General features: G+C 44.2%; 1 long non-coding RNA gene across 1 annotated transcript; it reads right to left on the reverse strand.

Moving 5' to 3' along the window:
• Positions 1–801: 801 nt before the first annotated feature.
• On the reverse strand, positions 802–10,136 carry LOC123328563. The gene is made up of 2 exons (XR_006543474.2): positions 9,380–10,136; positions 802–2,433 (listed from the first exon to the last, which is right to left on the reverse strand). It is a non-coding gene; the product is annotated as an uncharacterized LOC123328563 (long non-coding RNA).
• Between the last annotated feature and the right edge of the window lie 8,087 nt (positions 10,137–18,223).

An 18,223-nucleotide genomic window follows, 5' to 3' on the forward strand; every position in this document is an offset into this window, starting at 1 on the left:
CTTTTTGGAAAGGAAACATCAGCAAATTCTGATATGCAAAGATTTGAAAAACCATTCACTTCAAGGTCACTCAGAGAGAACATGGGACTGAGCTATGGACTTGGTTATCTCACTGTATCATTTGAAAAACGATGTTTCATGTTTCCAAGCATTAGGTGCCAAAAGGCCTCTCTCCAAACCCCCGAGTCCCATTCTGGGACCCTCCAGCCCACCATCTGTCTGCACGCTGCCAGTGCGTGCTCTGAAATGCGCATCTGACCATGTTCCTCCCTAGCTTAGAATCAGTCCCCAGCTTGACTCCTACCAGACCACCTCCATGACCAATAGAAAAAAAATCAGTAAAATCTAAGTTCTTCTCCACGTCCTTTGAAGCCCTTCACAATCTGGTCCCAGACTACAATTGTTATTCCATCTCGAGTAGATCTGTGCCTTTCTCCTACTCTCCAGCCCACCAAACCTGTTGACCTCCTACTGTCCCGTGTGTCATATTCCCCTCTGGGCAGCACGAGCTCCAGCAGGACAGACAGTGGCTGGGCCACTCCAGCTGTGTCCACCCTCCAGCACCCATCCCGGTTCTTGGGACACAGGCTCAGTTAAGGTCTGCTGCCTAAATGACCAGCTAACTGAGCTTTCATGTAAATTAAGGCCCCTGGACAAGACAATTCCTAAATTCTCTTCTGGCACTAGCTTCTGAGAACTGTTCCCCTGGGCCGAGCTCAAACCTGCTTAGAATTTGACCCAGTTCATACTAACAGTCACTGCAGTTTCCAATCCAGAAAAAATAGAGACAAGTGGTCTGACAAAGGGTTTGAAAGGTTTTTGTTTATTTTTAGTAAAGCATAAAAATGTTTAGTAAATCCTCTGGTTGCATAACAACGTGAATGTACTTAATGCCACTGAACTGTACGCTTAAAAATGGTTAAGACAGTAATTTTATGTTACGTGTCTTTCACCACCATTTTTTCAAAAGGACCATTCTGAATGTTCAGTTGCTACCACAATGCCTCCTAAAGAAAATGGAGAAAGAGAAGATTCCTGGTCTAACAAAATGTTCAAGTGCGATGATACTCAAAGTACCTTAATACCACTAATTTCCAGAAGTTTCAGCTGTCATGCAGCCCAGATCTAAGAAATAAGCAAAAATAGCCTCTTGCGTGACCACAATAAATGTCACTAGACTAATTAAAGAGCTGATTTTATGAGGTCGGCAATCTCTACTTCATGGTCAAGGAAATTGAGGCTTAGAAAGGGTAACTTGTCTAAATTTATACAGCTGGCCAGTTAAAGAACTAAGATTCAATACTACTTCAGGTGTGGAAAGATTTTTAAAGGAAAAAAAAATTCAAGTTCATGCTCTTTCCATTTCACCATGGTTTGACTTCCTGGATGCTGTAATATTTATAATGTCTTCCTTATATCACTTGGTTTGGTTTTTATTTCGTTTTGTGCCATTTTTACTGAGGTATAGTTGATTTACCACATTATATTCTTTTCAGGTGTACAACTTAGTGATTCAAAATGTTTATAGATTACACTCCATTTAAAGTTATTATAAAATACTGGCTACATTCCCTATACAATATATCCTTGTTGCTTATTTATTTTATACATAGTAGTTTGTATGGTTTTTGTTTTGTTTTCCCAAAACAACTTTGACTGCCTGATCCAAATAGGACTTTACTGGAAGGAGACTAGGGGCTCAAAGAACTGAAGGAACGGCTAACAGACAGGGCCAGACTGGCAGGAACCAGGCAGCTAGGGGACCTTCTCTCTAGAATGCAGTGGTTCATGTGACACACACTTGAGCTTGCCAGGCGCAGAGACTCTATTCAGGTTTCAAATTCTCGGGAAGGAGAATCTGGTTTCCTGCCTGGGTTAGGTGTCTCCAGATCTATCAATTAGCTCTGCCAGGGAAATGGAGTTCTGGACCCCAGACTTGGCCACTGGAGCTCATCCTGGGTGCTGGCTCTCTTCTCAGAGAAGTTCGGGGAGTCCCTGTGGGCCAGGCAGACCTCTAGGTGTGTCCCTAGAAGGAAATTTTCTGGGGGAGGGAAGAAGGCATCAGGAGTGCCCTGTCACCCCAAGAGGCCCCCGTGGAAATAGGCTCTGAACTATATAGGCTCTAAACTACATAAATTCAGCCTAAGCATTGCATATTGTTCCATTCATGGTTTCATCATTATTTGGAGTTACAAACTTTGGCAGCTTATCTGCAATTTTAACCTCAGCGGACTTTTCAAAAACTGTTAAAATTCATCTCACCTGTGCCAAGGTGTCTCCTCTGGGGTTTGCCTTCCAAAGCCACCCTAGGGGGTTTAGAGGGTCAGAGGGTTGCTCAGGGGAGGAAGAAATGAAGGCCTACTACAATGTAGAAAGCTCAGAGCTGGCTGGGTGGCAGGCTGTGTTCACTCTCCAGGAACCCCGGAGGGCTCTCTGAAAAACACAATTAATATGTATTTCATGCATTTGACTCCATTTAGCTGTGTGTGTTTGGGCTCATTGCATAGAAACCTGCCCCCACAGCCAGTCTCGTCTAGCAATAACCAAGCCTGGCCTAAATTCTAAAACTCATTTAAGGTTATTAGAACCATTAACTCTATCTCAAGTTCAGCTTATAGACACAGATCACTAACTACATTAAATGGCCAGCCTTTCAAAGTCAGGAAGGCCTGTGAGTGAACCTGCAGCAGCAGCAACTACCCTTGTACAACACCTTACTGCTGGTTCAACTGCATGTCTCTACAATCCTGAGAAAGCTGTTATTACAACTACTGAAGGATGAGAAAAATGAGACACAGAGGAGTTCTGACTTGGCCCTAGAACAGAATCTTGGGGAATCCCAGACAGAATAGGGACTTGAATTCAGTCTTCTGACCCCAGAGTATGTTACCTAATGACTGTCTACCTTTACACAGAGGGGCTGACGTCTCCATACAAAGGTACCTTTAAAGACTGCATCGGATTAGTTTCTCTGCCCAAGAAAATAGTGTCACCCTTTCCCTGTGTTCTGATTGCGAGAACAGCTGAGCTGGAGCAGATCCTGTTGACCATTTGTTGCCAAATCCCGGATTACACCGTAGACAAGAGGGGTTTTCTAGGACTACATTAAAGTGAGTATAGTTAAGGTAAGGGTTTCAGGACCATGAACTAGAGAGAACCTTATTCTAAACCTCAGGATTGAAATCCAAAACCAGTTTTTGCTTTTGCCTGTTAGATGTCAATCAAAACTTAGTTCAGCTTCAGTGCTTATACACAAGGTCTTCAGTGTTCTCTACGGATTGATGATTGTCTGGCCTCTCCGTCACCCCTGGGCGTGGGAGATGAGTGAAAGTGGCATGGAAGTGGGTAAGATTTGGGGAGACAGAAAAGCAGCCTCTTCGTGGTTCTGATCTGTGTTTTACAAACCCTGGGTCAGGCTTCACTGATGGGCTAAATCAATTTACTAAGATTGATACTTTTTTATTTTTAAAAAACTTTTGACCACGCCATGCAGGATCTTAGTTCCCTGGACAGGGATTGAACCCAGGCCCCAGCAATGAAGGTGCTGAGTCCTAACCACTGGACCACCAGGTACTTCCCTAAAATAATTTTTTAAAATAAATATTTTTGAGGGTAGTGGCTTGAAATGTAAAACCCTTCCCCCCCCCCCTTTTTTTTTTACAACAAGTCAGTTTAAAAAAAAAGTTTAAAAGCCACTGGCTAGGTGGATTGAGAGCTGGAATGCCTAGGTTTATAATCCTCTGCATTTTATACTAGGTTTCAGCTGTCAGGGAATATCATGGGGGTTATTTAAAACTTGCCATGTAGAAGTATGAAGCCAAAACCAAAAGCTGGAAAGAAAAGATTTAGAAACTTGGTTTTAAAAATATTCCTAAATGTCCTGCATTAAAAAGTATAAAAAAGAGGGTTTCCCTGGTGGCTCAGTGGTAAAGAATCTACCAGCCAATGCAGGAGACATGGGCTGGATCCCTGGTCAGAGAGGATCTCACATGCCGTGGAGCAACTAAGCTCGTGGGCCACAACTATTGAGCCTGTGTTCTGGAGCCCAGGAGCAGCAACTGCTGGAGCCTGCGTGCCGTAGAGCCCGTGCTCCACAGCCAGAGAAGCCACTGCAATGAGAAGCCTGCACAGCACAACTAGAGAAAAGTCCACGCACCAACGGAGACACAGCACAGCCAAAAATAAATAAATAAAATTAATTAATTAATTAAATTATTTTTTAAAAGTATAAAATAGAATTGAAAGGTAAAAAACAAATGGAAGAAAATACTTGCACACACATTTCAGAGTCAATGTTCTTAATATAAAAATGACTATACTAATATAACACTATAAATCAACTATACTTCAATAAAATACTTTTTTTTAATGGTTATACATAAAAGTCTGCATTTTCCAATAGAAGGAAAAAGGGCAGAGGCAAATCATTCAAAAAAGGGAGAGAAATACAAAGATGTCCAACTTCACCAATAATGTTACTTAAAACAAAATATTTTTTCACCTCCCAGTGTTTTTTAAATACCCAGTTTTGTCAAAGATGTAAGAATATAAAAGGCATCACATACAGCTGGTGGGACTATAATTAGATAAACTGGAGGAAAAATTGGCAATCCCCACCAGAAGCCTTGAATATCATGTACCCTTTGACTCAATAATTCCTCTTCAAATAATTTATCTCAAGGAAACAATGATGGGTGTGTTCAAGGTTGCTACAATAGTAGAAACTTGGAAAACACCCTAACTGTCCAACAATAGAAACGTTAAGATCTCCTTTGTGTAAAAACTGAAATAAATAACGTGCATAGCAGAGTGTCCTAGTTAAGACCAGCCTGGGCTTAGAGTCTGGGCCATTTGTGGGGCTGGAAGGCTGATTACTCCTCTGGAATTCATTTCCCTGAGCTGACAGGTGAAGGCAGGAGGAAGGAGAAGTTTGGGGAACACAGGATTAGAGAAAGGCAGACAATGGGACTTTGAAAATAAATGGAAAGAGAGGTTTGAGATAGAAGCAGAAAAACTGTTTTCATGAGGGACTTTTTAGACTAAGTTGGCACGTGGGATTAGCAATATAGATAAGTGTGGTGGTGAAAACTCGCCTGAAGAAAAGTAAAGCAGATAAGAGTATAGGGAGTGTGGGTGAGGGGGGTACTTTGCAAGTTTATTTAGCGTAGTCAGGAACTGGCTGCTCACTCAGTCGTGTCCAACTCTTTGCAACCCCATGGACTGTAGCCTATCAGGCTCCTCTGTCCATGGGATTTCCCAGGCAAGAATGCTGGAGTGGGTTGCCATTTTCTTCTCCACGAGGGTAGTTAGGGAAGACCCCTCTAATGGATTGACACTTGTCAGAGATGTGAAGGGAAGGTGAGAAATACCAAAGGAGTCTAGGCAGAGGGACAGCAAGTGCAAAGGTCCTGAGGCATCAAGACACTTGCTGTGTTGGAGGAACAGCAAAGGGGATGTGGGGCTGGAATGCAGTGAACAAAGAGGGGAGTGAGAGATGACGAGTCAGTGAAGCAGCCAGGTCATGTAGGCCATTATAGCCACTCGAAGGATTTGCCTTTTACTTTGAATGAGTCAGGGAGCCATAATGGGATTTTTGAGTAGAGAAGGGACACGACCTGAGTTATGCTTTTAAAGGATCACTCTGCAGAGTGCAAGGTAGACAACAGAATTTGGGGGTGGGTATGGGGGCAGAAGATAGAAACTGGAGATAGTTAGAAAGTGAAAGTGAAGTTGCTCAGTCGTGTCTGACTCTTTGTGACCCCGTGGACTGTGGCCCACCAGGCTCCTCTGTGCATGGGATTCTCCAGGCACGAATACTGGAGTGGGTTGCCATTTCTTTCTCCAGGGGATCTTCCCGACCCAGGGACTGAACCCAGGTTTTCCGCATTGCAGGCAGGCGCTTTAACTTCTGAGCCACCAGGGAAACCCCGGAGATAGTTAGAAGGCTACCGCAATAACCCAGGCAGAAGGCAGTAACTTGGACCAGGATGATGTCAGAGGAAATGGTAAGAAGTGTTCATAACCTAGATAAATTTTGAAGGTAAACTGGCAGGATCTGCTAATGGATGGGTGAGATGTTGGTTTATGTGTTTGTGTGTGTGTGTGTGTGTGTGTGTGTACATGGGAACCCCACTTCATCCCAAGTGAATCAGATTGTCTGCATGCAGATAGTTCATGATATTTCCTAAAAGCTTCCCAAGGAGATGCTAACCAGGGTTGAAAACCACAGTTCTACATTGGTCATAGGTTATAGGAGATTCTCTTCTTTAATCTTTATTTTCTATAATAAAAGTTGTCATCAGCAGGAAAGACATTTTAAACAAAACATCTCTCCTCCCCCACTCTGAGATATAAAATATGGGTAAGATAACAATCACAGGGCTTTATTTTAGTATCTCCCATTGCCAAATTCCTACCATCCTTCCATGGCTAGCAGACATGCTACCTCCTCTCTGGAGCCCCTTTAGCTCCCCAAGCCCCTGCGATGGCTCATTTTTGCTTATTCATTTTTGGAGTGTAGTTCTCCAGATTTTGTGTGTGGAGCCTGCATTTTGACTGGAGGGAGTGGTCCTATAAACCCAGTCTGGAAACCGTCAAAGCAGGCCCTGGAGGCTTCTATTTGTCTGGAGGCCACAGTTCAGCTGGAAGAACTGGTAGAGAGAAGACCCGGAATGTCAGCCAATGGGACACAGGCAGGCCAAAGGCTGGCCCCGGATCTGGGGTAGATCTGGGGTAGGCCGCGGCTTCCCCTGAGGCACTGGGCTCCTGGTTCATCCATCCTGAAGCCCCAGATCTGGGGAGGCAGGGAGTGAACTATTTGTATAAGCCATGGCCCAGGAATGTATCCCAAGTTCTCTGGCAGCAGGCTCCTGATTTGGAGGTCTAATAAAAAGTTATGAAGAGAAATGGAGAAAGCCTCTTTCCCTCTTAGACCTCGGCTCCACACGCACTGTTTAGTATCCTGCTTTATAAGCTTTCAAGTCAAATTATGACTAGTTTTCCCATGTCAATACACATTCTTCAAAAATACAATTTTGTTGATCACATATATTATTCTCGTTACCTAACTATCCTTTAATCACTCCCCCATTGTTAATGTGTAGAGTATTTCTAGCTTTTACTTCATATTAAATACCATATATCTGATCTAAAAGGAAGAATTAGGATGCAATCCTCAAATTTTGAGACTACAACCAAGAGGAAAAGTTCTTTCATTTTTCAAAGATTTCCCTACTTTTTAAAAAAAATTCTTCTTTGGAAGGGCAATCACTCTTGCCAGCATCTGAGTTATATTTGTCTTTACTATTATGATTTATATCTGTATATAGCTCTACAGTTCATAAATCTCTTTTCCCCACATCATCTAATGGACCCAACAACACTATGAAACAGGCTGTTATTCCCATTTTACATGTGGAGAAATGAGGCTCAGAAAGGCTACATGTCATGTTTAATACAATTATTGAATGTCAGAACTTAGACTTGGGCCCAGGTCTTGGGACTCCTAAAACCACATCCTCTACGATATGCAAAGTATTAGGCTAGGGTGTCCTGGGGGAAGAGATGGACAGACAGCAGTAGAAGGACAGGTATGGAACAACTCTATAAAGCAGTGTGGTGAATGCCACTGAAGACATACAGATAAAGTAGCACCAACACAGGCCTTGCAAGGACAAAGCAGTTCCTCTCATTGGGGGACACTGTAGAGGTTTTTGGAGAAAAATGACTAAAAGTCAGGTCTTTGAAGAGGAGTAGGATCTGGATATTTCAAGTAAGAAGGAGGACTTTCCAGAGGCGCAGTGAGAGCGAAAGGAAAGTATGGCTGATTGTGGAAAGGAGCAGCACAGAGAGGGGTAGGTGGGGTGGGGCTGAAAGGAATGGAATGGTAATTGTAGCCTCGCAGAGGTTAGAGCCAGAGGGCTTTGGAGCTCCTCTGCTGAGGAAACCAGAGACGGGAAGGAATTTGCTGAAGGCAGTAGAAGGCGAGGAAAGGGCAGGTTCTTGATTCTACCCTAGCCTCTGGCCACCCAAGCCAGTGCTTCTTCCCTGCAATAAACTTGATTGATCTCCCAAATCTAAGGGGCCATTTCCGTGGCACAGTCTTTGCGATGGATCAAGGACCTGCAGCAAAATGAGAGATCAGCACCAGACCTTGGGAGGAGAGCCAGGAGGCTACCGCAGTGGCCTGGCAAGGTGACAGAGGAGGCCGAAGAAGGAGGAGTCAGAAGAACAAAGAGGAGGGAACTGGGAGATAAATATTGCAAAGGTCACACAGCCAGGACCTGATCAGATAAGGGAGGGAATGGAGAAGGGACTAGATCTGAGTTTCCACCCCCTCAGAGAAGGCAGCTTGATGGTGTAAGGGGGGGTGGGGGTGGGGAGAAGTCAGTGAGGAGCCAGAGAGACCAGGTAGACTTCCAAAAAATCCTGCAGCATTGCAGAGCAGTCTGCACCTCTGGCTACAGTTTGTGAAAGATACATACGTTGCTATAGTTGTTCTGGAAAAATACACAAAAAAGTGGTATCACTCAGGGCCTTGGGAGAAAAATGGGTGGTTAACAGACAGGGGTGCTGTGGTCTCTCCCTTTCAGATATACATACCTTTGGATGATGAGCCACGGGCATTAATATCTAATAGCAAAATAATTAGAAAAAGGTTTTCAAGTTGTATAGAAAATGGAAGGAAAGAAGAAAATAACACAAAGGAGTAATGGTTCTTTTTTCCTTCGGTAGAGGAGACTTGAGCACCTTGAAAATGTGAGGGGGAGGGGATAGTGAACCGTGGCCCGGGAGTGGGAGTGGGAGGAGAGAGCTCCAAGGCCCCCGAGGAAGTCGGGTTGCTAGGGAGGAGGAGACATTTAGGAAGAGCAGGGTGGGAAAGAGGAAAATGGAGGGAGTGTTGCCCGCGGATTCCGCTCAGAAAGCGCGTGGGACACTGACAGCCGGCGGGCCCGCAACACGCCCGTGGACCTGGGGAGAACGACCTCTCAGATCTCCCTGCTGAAAAGCGGAATTGCTCCTGCTCTCGGGGCTTGACATTCAAGGCAGCACTATTTACGGTGGTAAAACGACAGAACTGTTAAGTAAACCGGCATGGCAGGAGGTCCCTTCATGCCGTGGATTAATATTAAGTGAATCCCAACTGGGATTTGGGGTTTCCATGAGGAACAGAAAAGATGCAGAGCAGTGTACATTATATGATGCCGTATTGGAAAACAAAAGGAAATGCCGTGTGTGCGTGCATTATGTGTGTGTGTGTGTGTGTGTGAGAGAGAGAGAGAGAGAGATTTTACGTGGTAATGGGGGAAATCACGGAAGTATATAGGTTAAAATTGGGATAGTGGAAGATGAGGGAGAGGGGGCACTCCTTCCTACTTACACAGTAAAAAGGAGCAAGTGCTAAACAAAAGCAGAAACCACCAAGTACCCGAGATCCGCGGTAAGGTAAAGTCCCTGAGGCCAAGGACCCCGGGGCGCAGGCCGAGTTGCACCAGAGCAGAGGGAGGGCCCGGCAGCTTTATTTCCAATTCTTGGGCTTCGCTAAGGGCTTCCTCTTGGCTCTTTGTTAAGGAGGACCGGGAGAGGGCAGGGCGCGTGCGCCGCCCGCCCCTGCGGAAGGGCAGGGGAGGGTGCGCGGGCTGGGGCCCTGCCTCGCTCTGTCGCGCTGCAGGTCGGCCGGGCCCTGCGCCCGTCCTGGCGTTGCCCCGCGGTCGCCGCTCCTCTGCTCGGCCCCGCGCCTCCCACCGCCGGGCCGCCGCCGCCTCCCGCCCGGACAAAGACGCCTGCCTCGGGCGCGGAGCCTCGCCGCCCCGCTCTCCGGCCGCCCAGCAGCCCTTTGTTCCCCACTCTCTTTTTCTTTTTTATCCCCCTTCCCCCGCCCCCACCTCCCTCAGCTCCTGGTAACCTCTCATCTACTTTCTCCGTCTTTACAAATTTGCCCGTTCTAGATATCTCGTCGGGAATCTCACAATATTTGGCCTTTTGCGTCAGGTTTATTTTGCTTTGCATAACGTTTTAAAGGGTCCCACAGAGTCGGATACGACTGAAGTGACTTAACAGCAGCAGCAGCATGTTGTGTATGAGGACTTCATTTTTTTTTTTTTTTTGCAACCTAAAATTTACCATTTTAATGCATATTTTAAAAATTAATAAAAGGAAGGCACACATTAAGAAAATACACAAAATCCTAGAGATTTAATTTAAAAAATTTATAAAAAGGCTTGCTTTCCTCCATCTGAAGACACAGCAAGAAGATTGTTTACCATCTGCAAGCCAGGAAGAGGGTTGTCACTAGACACTGAATCTGCTAGCACCTTGATCTTGGAATTCTCAGTCTCCGAAACTGTGAGAAATAAATGTTCGTTGTTTATACCATCAAAAAAAGAGAAGCCAACAACGTGCAGCTGGAAAATAATCAAGGGACAGCAAAGACTACACCCAAGTGAAGGATGGGAGTGGAGGAAAGCAGTTAGAACTGTCTTGTCAATAAAAATGTAAAGTGATTCATATTTCATTTTTTAAAAAAAGGAAAACAAACAAAAAAAGTAAAAGAGTGAATTCTCTGACGGTCCAGTGGCTAGGACTCTGTGCTCTCACAGCCTAGGGCGTAGGTTCAATCTCTGCTGGGGGAACTAAGATCCTGCAAGCCAAGTGGGGTGGCCAAGAAAATAAAATGAAATAAAGTTTTCTAGTAACCATATTAACAAAAATTTCAGAGCAGTAAAGCATTTTACTTAGTCCAATGCAGTAAAAATATTATTTCAACATATAATCAATTTAAATATTAATGAGATATATCTCATTCTTTCATCCTTGGGCTTCAAGATTGGGGAGGTCACATAAGTGCTCAATAGCCACATACGGCTACTGTATTGAACAGTCCAGGGTTGGAACCTGGGGTGGGTGTCAGACAGGTATCAAGACCCATATTTCATCCCTTCCTAGGCTGTGTAAACACAAATTACTTGTCTTCTTTCACCTGTTTCTTCATCTATAAAATGGAACTAACAGCAGTACCCACCCTATAGGGTCATTGTAAGGATTAATGGTAGATGGGGCTTCCCTGTTGGCTCAGACATTAAAGTATCTGCCTGCAGTGCAGGAGACCTAGGTTCCATCTCAGGGTCAGAAAGATCCCCTGGAGAAGGAAATGGCAACCCACTGCAGTATTCTTGCCTGGGGAATCCCATGAACAGAGGAGCCTGGTGGGCCATAGTCCATGGGGTCCCACAGAGTGCAACAGGACTGAGTACCTTCACTAACACTTTCAATAGTGCATGAAGCATTTAGTATGCACTCGTAAATGTAGATGATTATTAGTGGTAAATTAGATGACTACTAATTTGAATTAATGAATTTTGGTATTATTGTTATTGTGACTTCATTCATTCCCATCGGATGTTGTGCTTTGGAGACAGTCCAGAGGGACAGTTAAAAGAAATGGACAAACTGGGAAAACTTAATTGCAACATATATGATAAGCAAAATATTATTTTTAATATGTAGAAAGCACGTGCAAATAAATAAGAATATGAAGAATTTAAGTGGAGAATTCAAAAAAGGATACCAATATCTGATTTTTTTTAAAGGAAGACCCATTTGAAATAACTTCAGCTATCCTAAGAACTGAATGAAAATAAACACATTATACCATTGCTCAGTAACAAGTTGGCAACAACCAGAATTGGGTGGCACCCAATTTTGAAGATGAGGTGGGGAGATCAACTCTTTATTCAAATCAAGATTTTCTGAAGTTTCAATCTTCAGATATACTCCTAGATTATCAAAGTAAACAAGCAAAGTTCTGGCTTCAAGGGGAAGCTAGCCAGACAGCCTTTCTATCCACCTCATCCCTCTTCCAAACAAAGCTGAATAGCCACAAACACCTTTTGGCAAGTTTGATTTATGTTTACTTATCCCTTGTGCAGTCACTACATATTTGCTTTGGTAACAGTCCTTCACCTCTATTGTTGACATTTCGTACCTTGAAATAGTCCCAACATTGTTCCAAATTTGGGCAGGGCTAACTGACATTCTTACTTAAGCCACAAAACCCCCAGAATATTCTTAGACTTTGGCTAATTCCTTCAGGAATGCTCTATCTGCCAGCAGGTTCAGCTAAGTATTTGGGGGACCCAGTGTGAAGTGAAAATGTGGGATCTCTTTTTCATAAAAGAAGGAAAAAAGCTTTGTCCTTTCTTCTGCAGTCTCTGCCAACCTGCTATGTTGTTTGCTTTTTTTTTGGTTGTACTTTCAGGCATGAGAATACTCAAGGGGCAAGTGTGGACCCTCCACAGGTGCCTGGGGCCCTGCACTTTTCAATCTGGGAAAACTTGATGTAGGGCTGCGGGAAGAAACTCCCTCAGACTAAGTCAGCCTTTGGGTCTCTGCATTCTGCTCTGTGGCAGGAGCCTTGAGGTGAAAGATGCCTCATGGTGCAGTCATCTCAAAGGGAGGGAGGGTTACAGGAAACAGGAAAAAAAAATACATTGGTTAGGAGATCAGAATATCATCCCTGCACGTACATGAGTATCTGAAAGTTGGATTAATGAATCAGCTCCCAGAGAGCTGATCCACTCTGTGTGTTAATACATGAGGTCTCAAGCCAGGCAAGGCTAAGGGCCAGTCTGACTAAGCCCTGAGGTGAGTTGACACCATGGGGAATCTCTGTGGATTGGCTGGCCAGTCTTCGGCAGTGACCCTATTCTGTCTCCCTTCATACACTTCTAGGAAGTTTCCTAGACTGTTCAGGGGCCCAAATAGGAGAGAGGATGGTTAGTTGAAACCCTGCTTTATTGCATTACAAAATGCCTCTCTTGAGGCACTTCCAGGCCCCACCTTGGAGGGAAAAGCCATCTGAACATTCAGTAAACATTCTAAAAGATAGTTGTGTCAGAAGCCAGGGCTGGAGATGTCTTCAGTTACAGCCCAGGGACCAACGTGCCTCACTCCATGTAAAGCCGGCTTCCATATGTGGGTGTTCCCTGCCTCCCCCGTTCACTGGGAGTCCAACATTAAAAGAAGCCAACACAGGTCCCTCACTTTAGTCAGCCAAAGGATTAGAAATGATTCTTTCCTGACTCAGAGGGAAGGGCCCAGCACACAAATACCGGCAACTACATGAACCAAAGAGGAGGGTGGGGTGGAGGGTTGGGAAGGCACCAAGTGGGCCTCATCTGGTGTCCTTTCCAACAGCTCCCCAGTCCCCAGTGTCCTTAGGGTTCGACTCTTCCCAGAGACGGTTCTCTCCTGTCTGGTCACTATGGTCAGCCCTGTCCCACCTGGAACATGTTCCTGTGACCACTTGAGTTTTGAGAAAAAGAAGAGGGAGAAAGCGGAGAGCCTCTTATTGGTCAATATTACTCTTTTCCTCTCACCAGCATTTATATTATTAACCATCTTCTTCTGAAAAGCCTTTTTTCCTTTTTTTTTGGGGGGGGGTGTGTGGGTGGGTGGGTGGGGGATATAGCTCTCTTCTGGTTCATTCATTTTTTTATTCACTCAGTCATGCCTGCTGTATGCCAAGCATAGTGATGAATGTGGGGGACAAAAGGGTGAGAGTCCTGGTGTCTGTCTTCAGGTTCACTCACAAAGGGCCTCCCCTTTCCCTGGCTACTCTTCCACCTCTCTTACTTCCTCCTCTTTTTCCTCTCGGTTCGCAAAGATGTCCTCTCCTGAGGCTTCTTCCTTTGGTCCTCTTCTTTTCTCCTGCGTGCCTTCCTTCATTCCCATAACTCCAATGTCTCAAAAATCTCTTAAATCCTACCCCCAGTAGAAAACTCTCTCCTGAGCTACAGAACTGATTTTCCAACAATTGGCCAGTTATTTGTACCTGGATGCCCCATAGTAACTCAATATAATCCAAGAAAACACTTCTCTAACTTTCCATCACTCCCACCCCCTCCTGCCTTACCCCTGGTGACCACCTTATCCTTGTGACTGCAATGCTTATGTAAACAAAAACACTCTTTCCCAGGACAAAAAGTACGGTTTGTTTGACTTTACCCATGCCCCTGACCTTCCACGGCCAATCGGTGGTCAGTTTCTACAGATTCTACAGCCAGGCTGTGTCCCACAGATGTCTCTTTATTTTCATTCCTGCCTCCACCCTGGTTGAGTCTCTCCTGGACTGTTAAAAAGCCTTTTATCTGGTTTCCATGCTCCTGGCTTTATTTTTTTTTAAATATTCTACTGAGTATTTTCCCAGGTGCCGCAGTGGTAAAGAATCCATCTGCCCATGCAGGAGATGCAAGAGACTTGGGTTCGATCCTTGGGTCGGGAAGATCCCCTGGGGTAGGAAATGGCAACCCACTCCAGTATTCTTGCCTGGAAAATCCCATGGACATAGGAGCCTGGCAAGCTACAGTTCATGGGGTCACAAAGAGTTGGATACAACTGACCACACACACACACAAATTGAGTATTTATATACTTTTTAAAGCACTCTTTATTTATGGCTGCACTGGGTCTTCATTGCTGCATATGGGCTTTCTCTAGAGTGTGGGCTCAATATTTGTGACACACAGGCTTACCTGAACCTGTGTCCCTGAGTTGGCATGTGGATTCTTAACCACTGGATCAACAGGGAAGTCCCTGACTTTTCCTGTTTTTAATGCAGAGCTCCCAGCAGGCCTTTTTCTTGTCTGCAAAGTCTTCAGGGATGCATGCTATCACCAGAATAAAATACAGAATCCCAAAGTTGACATCTAACGGCTCATCAAAACAGGCCTGTCCTTTGCCACATATTCTATTTTCCATCAACACAGGCCATTTCCGTCTCCAGGGAATGAAGCATAAGACTGAGGCAAAAAGAGTTGATTTCCCATGGCTACATCTTCCAGGGCCTAGCACAGAGCCTTGTAAGGAATTGCAACAAAATGAAATAGAAAAAATAGCAACTTAGAATGAGAAGCCCTGGTTACTAACTGTTATACTTAGGTCACCTAATCTTTCTCAGCCTGTTTCCTTATCTGCTGTTTCCTTCCCTGTGGCATTTACTGTATATCAGGTAGATATATATGTGAAAGTTTTGACAGATAGCAAAAATAACCTATGTGAATTTAGTCGATAATATTTATTCATTGAAAGGGAAATGGTTGAGGAGAATCACAGAGGGGACACGAGAAGCTACTCAGGAATAAGAAAGCACAGTGGTAAGCACTGCTATAGAAGGCTTCTTCTAAGTTGCCTAAAGATTCTGTCCTCCAGTTGCACCTGGTCACATGGTGGACAGTCATCCGGCCCAGTCCTAGCATGAGTGGGGCTAGGGACAAGAGTGTAAATGGAGGCCCCTTTACCAAATGCCACATACCTTCATCAAAACAAAACCACAAAATATGAACTATGGTTTTATACAACTGAAAGTTTCACCAAAGTCGACTGAATTTAATTAATTTTACATACATTGGGGTATACCTTGATAAGACTAGCAATATAAAGTAATAAACAAACATAATTCTTTTTTTTTAAATAATTAAAAAAACTTTCTTTTTGACTGTTCTGAGTTTTCGTTGTTGCGTGGGCTGTTACCTAGTCACGGTGAGTGGGCACTGCAGTGGTTTTTCTTGTTGTGGAGCATGGGCTCTAGGGCACACCGACTTCAGTAGTTGTGGTACATAAGCTTAATAGTTGTGGCTCACGGGCTTAGTTGCTCCTCATATAGGATCTTCCTGGACCAGGGATAGAACCCATGTCTCCTGAATTGGCAGGTGGATTTTTTACCACTAAGCCACCAGGGAAGTCCTCAGAAACGTAATTCTTAAATTATCATACATCCCATGAAATTATTTCTCTTGTGCTCATTTTGGCAAAACCTCTAATGATGTGTGTGTGAAAGTCGTTCAGCTGTGCTGAGTGACTCTTTGCGACCCCATGGACTATATAGTCCAAGAATTCTCCAGGCCAGAATACTGGAGTGGGTAGCCTTTCCCTTCTTCAGCTAATGATGTGTGGTAAGTGTAAAATACACATGGATTTTGAAGACTTGTTGCGGAAAAAAAAAAAAAAAAAGAAATGCACAATTTCTCATTGAAATATATATTTATTATATACTGAAATGATAATGTTTTGCATCACTTCAGTTCAGTCGCTCAGTCGTGTCCAACTCTTCGAGACCCCATGAATCGCAGCACACCAGGCCTCCCTGTCCATCACCAACTCCCAGAGTTCACTCAGACTCACGTCCATCGAGTCAGTGATGCCATCCAGCCATCTCATTCTCTGTCGTCCCCTTCTCCTCCTGCCCCCAATCCCTCCCAGCATCAGTCTTTTCCAATGAGTCAACTCTTCGCATGAGGTGGCCAAAGTACTGGAGTTTCAGCTTCAGCATTATTCCCTCCAAAGAAATCCCAGGGCTGATCTCCTTCAGAATGGACTGGTTGGATCTCCTTGCAGTCCAAGGGACTCTCAAGAGTCTTCTCCAACACCACAGTTCAAAAGCACCAATTCTTTGGCGCTCAGCCTTCTTCACAGTCCAACTCTCACATCCGTACATGACCATAGGAAAAACCATAGCCTTGACTAGCTGGACCTTTGTTGGCAAATTAATGTCTCTGCTTTTGAATATGCTATCTAGGTTGGTCATAACTTTCCTTCCAAGGAGTAAGCGTCTTTTAATTTCATGGCTGCAGTCACCATCTGCAGTGATTTTGGAGCCCCCCAAAAATAAAGTCTGACACTGTTTCCCCATCTATTTCCCATGAAGTGATGGGACCAGATGCCATGATCTTTGTTTTCTGAATGTTGAGCTTTAAGCCAACTTTTTCACTCTCCACTTTCACTTTCATCAAGAGGCTTTTGAGTTCCTCTTCACTTTCTGCCATAAGGGTGGTGTCATCTGCATATCTGAGGTTATTGATATTTTTCCCGGCAATCTTGATTCCAGCTTGTGCTTCTTCCAGCCCAGCGTTTCTCATGATGTACTCTGCATATAAGTTAAATAAACAGGGTGACAATATACAGCCTTGACGTACTCCTTTTCCTATCTGGAACCAGTCTGTTGTTCCATGTCCAGTTCTAACTGTTGCTTCCTGACCTGCATACAGATTTCTCAAGAGGCAGGTCAGGTGGCCTGGTATTCCCATCTCTTTCAGAATTTTCCACAGTTTATTGTGATCCACACAGTCAAAGGCTTTGGCATAGTCAATAAAGCAGAAATAGATGTGTTTCTGGAACTCTCTTGCTTTTTCCATGATCCAGCGGATGCTGGCACTTTGATCTCTGGTTCCTCTGCCTTTTCTAAAACCAGCTTGAACATCAGGAAGTTCACGGTTCACGTATTGCTGAAGCCTGGCTTGGAGAATTTTGAGCATTACTTTACTAGCATGTGAGATGAGTGCAATTGTGCGGTAGTTTGAGCATTCTTTGGCATTGCCTTTCTTTGGGATTGGAATGAACACTGACCTTTTCCAGTCCTGTGGCCACTGCTGAGTTTTCCAAACTTGCTGGCATATTGAGTGCAGCACTTTCACAGCATCATCTTTCAGGATTTGAAAGAGCTCAACTGGAATTCCATCACCTCCAGTAGCTTTGTTCATAGTGATGCTTTCTAAGGCCCACTTGACTTCACATTTCAGGATGTCTGGCTCTAGGACAGTGATCACACCATCGTGATTATCTGGATCGTGAAGATCTTTTTTGTACAGTTCTTCTGTGTATTCTTGCCATCCCTTCTTAATATCTTCTACTTCTGTTAGGTCCATACCATTTCTGTCCTTTATCGAGCCCATCTTTGCATGAAATGTCCCCTTGGTATCTCTCATTTTCTTGAAGAGATCTCTAGTCTTTCCCATTCTGTTGTTTTCTTCTATTTCTTTGCATTGATCGCTGAGGAAGGCTTTCTTATCTCTTCTTGCTATTCTTTGGAACTCTGCACTCAGATGCTTATATCTTTCCTTTTCTCCTTTGCTTTTGGCTTCTCTTTTCACAGCTATTTGTAAGGCCTTCCCAGACAGCCATTTTGCTTTTTTGCATTTCTTTTCCATGGGGATGGTCTTGATCCCTGTCTCCTGTACAATGTCACGAACCTCATTCCATAGTTCATCAGGCACTCTATCTATCAGATCTAGGCCTTTAAATCTATTTCTCACTTCCACTGTATAGTTATAAGGGGTTTGATTTAAGTCATACCTGAATGGTCTAATGGTTTTCCCTACTTTCTTCCATTTAAGTCTGAATTTGGTAATAAGGAGTTCATGATCTGAGCCACAGTCAGCTCCTGGTCTTG

This window comes from Bubalus bubalis, chromosome 12, assembly GCF_019923935.1.
Source record: "Bubalus bubalis isolate 160015118507 breed Murrah chromosome 12, NDDB_SH_1, whole genome shotgun sequence".
NCBI lineage: Eukaryota > Metazoa > Chordata > Mammalia > Artiodactyla > Bovidae > Bubalus > Bubalus bubalis.